The 3,062-nt window shown below is 38.4% G+C and overlaps 1 pseudogene; it reads left to right on the top strand.

Moving 5' to 3' along the window:
• Nucleotides 1-262: 262 nt before the first annotated feature.
• Nucleotides 263-3,062, top strand: part of LOC107657039 (NEDD8-activating enzyme E1 catalytic subunit-like) — an 8,553-nt pseudogene continuing 5,753 nt past the window's right edge.

The raw sequence follows: 3,062 nt of genomic DNA, 5'->3' as shown, positions 1-3,062 counted from the left end.
ATTCCCGAGTAATTTCTGTTATTACTGTGTTATTCCTGTGTTATTCCTGTATTATTCCTGCGTTATTACTGAATTATTTCTGTGTTATTACTGCGTTATCAGCTGAGGACTTGCAACTCGACTTGGACTTGCCTGTCTTGACTCGGGACTTGACTTGGGACTTGTCTGTCTTGACTCGGGACTTGACTCGAGACTTGAATGCAGACTCGAGACTTACTTGTGACTTGCAAAACAATGACTTGGTCCCACCTCTGGGTAACACTGCATTATGGTGGTTGTCACATGTATCTTAAGTATATTTTGGGATTTTTTTCATTTTGTTTTTTGCTTGCATGGCAGTTGAAGGTTGTTGTATCGGTGACTGGAAAGGCCGCTGGAGTCACGTGCAGAAGTTTCTGGAGAGAACTGGCCTCTTCACATGAGGAGGTGAGAAAAAGTAGTACTTTATATTATTTATTTAGAAATATATGTATATTTATTTATTTATTTTTCAATTTTTTTCTCTTCTTGTTTTGTGATATTTGGACAGTTTGTACTTCATTTTAAAATACACTACAGTTTCTGTTGGAAAATCCTGGTCATTGGAGCTGGGGGTCTTGGCTGTGAACTACTGAAAAACCTGGTAAGATCTCTATCTATATTTTAAATCCAGCCCCTTATTATTATTATTATTATTATTTTTTATTCAGTGAAAACCTGAGCATACTTTTTTTTTTGAAGGCTCTGTCAGGTTTTCGTCATATTCATGTTGTGGATATGTACATCATTGATGTCTCCAACCTCAACAGTTTCTCTTTAGGTACGACCATTAAAGTGTGCATTTTAAAATGGATATCTGAGTTTGTTGGCACCTACATTATTTAATTTTATTTATGCCTAACTTCTTAAAGGTCCAAAGATGTTGGACGACCTAAAGCAGATGTGGCAGCAGAGTTTATAAACCAGCGTGTTCCTGGTTGTAATGTTGTACCGTTTCCTTTAAGTTAATGCCTCTGCTATGACTATGACTTTACACTTTTACTGAAGTTCTGAACACACGTGCTTAACATCTCATCTCAACAAAAATTTTCTTAATTTGATTTCAGACACTTTCAAAAAATTCAAGATTTTGATGCTTCGTTCTATAGACGTTAGTGCAGATTTTTCATTATATCAGAAACCCTCCCTTTGAAGTATTTATAGAGTCGGTGATCTGATCTATGAATATTTCTTCTTTGCCCTGTAGAGTTTCATATTATTGTTTGTGGGCTGGACTCAATCATTGCCAGGCGCTGTATAAATGGGATGCTGGTCAGTTCTGATACATCAAATGCATTTAACTATGACTTGAATTGTTATCAAAAGCCAGTAAACAAATGTTTGCTTAATAACACATTGAAACTACCTGCACTTTAAAACTAAACTGCCCCCATTGAGACGGACAAGCCACACAGTCATTTTATTCCCCATCCATCTGTAATATTTGTATTAACAAATATTGTATTTAAAATTTTTACTCTGAATTTTATTTTATTTAGTTAAAATAAATTCAATTAAAATTTCTTAAATACTTAATTTTTGTAATAAGAGGAATGATGTGCAGCTAGCAGGTCTTTATTGCGAAATAAACCCGAAAGGGTGATCAGGATTTTCACATAATGCTGTAAAGGTACTTGTAACAATGCTAAAATTATGTGTAAAATAGTTTTGCTGTTGTAAAATAACTTATAACTCAGTAATTTTTGGTAACACGTTATTTTAAGGTGTCCTTGTTACACGTTACATGTACTTATTATAATAACAATAAATTATACATAATTACATGCAAGTAACCCTAAGCCAAACCCTAATCCTAACCCTAACCATTGTAACAGAACGACTCAGAGAGATGATGGTCAGTGTAAACCGTTTATTAACAGCAGGGAGTGAATGAGCAAACAGATGAGCAAAGCAGCGATGGGTTGTAGAGATCGAAAGAGAGATAGTAATAATACTGTCCTGAACCTTGCAGGTTGGGAGATCGGGGACGCTGAGAAGAGGAGAGGAATCCAGGAAGGTAGGAGACGAAAAGTCCGGGAGTCGATGACTAGCGCAAGGGAGAATAGGAATGAGTCCGTTGCTCAATGTGAGATCAGACGCTGAGCGGAGGTGAAGTGTGCGTTTATATGGAGAGGTGATTAGTGATGATGAGCAGGTGTGTCCAGTTAGAATTCCGGGGAAGGTGCACGTTGTGATTGGGAGGTGAGCGAGCCTGGCTCATCCGTGACAGTACCCCCTCCCCCACCATTCACTCTGCCATGTGTCTGTGTAAGAGGCCCAGCTCCTGCTGCACAAAACATCCCCAAACCATGACACTTCCTCCTTCACCTTTTAATGACTTCTTTACATACTCGTGCTTCAGTCTTTCCCCAGTTTGACGGCGAACAAAATATTTCCCATCTGACCCAAATAAAATTAAACTTGCCCTCATCAGTAAAGTGAACTTTGGACCAGTTCTCCTCTCTCCACACAACATGCTCCTCAGCAAAGGTGAGCCTAGAATTTTGATTCTTTCTGCTGATGAGAGGCTTCGTCACTGCAAAGTGTGCTTTCGGTCCGACTTCTCTTAAACGTGCTGAGACAGATCCTTACCCTGTTCAGCACTGAACTGGTGAGCAATTCCAGCTGGACGTGGACGACAAGCCTTTTGGGGGGACTTGAACCTACAATATTCGAGAAATCACAGATTTGGCTTCTCTTGCATCTCTTGCAGTGGCTGAAAGGTTCATCCCTTTAGCTTTCATCTAGACAACCACCTGTCGAAAGGTTTTAGTCACCTTAGAGCGGCCCGTTGTCTTGCAATCTCAGTGAAAATTAGAGGAATGCTGCCAGTTAAATAGGGTTTGTCATATAAATAAAGACATTAGCACCAGGTGCCAGATTAACAGATAACTATGTGTGTTTTCTAATTTTGATCAGTTATTTTTCAAATATCTCATATAAGCTTTTTATACTGTGCTTCAGAAAATTTATGATTTATGAAATATGCTTAAAAACTGCCCTTCTACCCGTTAGGATAACTTCAAATAGGACTGACCTTGAAA

The sequence above is a fragment of the Sinocyclocheilus anshuiensis genome, unplaced genomic scaffold (genome assembly GCF_001515605.1).
Source record: "Sinocyclocheilus anshuiensis isolate Anshui unplaced genomic scaffold, SAMN03320099.WGS_v1.1 scaffold1453, whole genome shotgun sequence".
NCBI lineage: Eukaryota > Metazoa > Chordata > Actinopteri > Cypriniformes > Cyprinidae > Sinocyclocheilus > Sinocyclocheilus anshuiensis.
The sequence above is the reverse complement of the archived record's forward strand: the minus strand, read 5'-3'. Positions and strand labels throughout refer to the sequence as shown.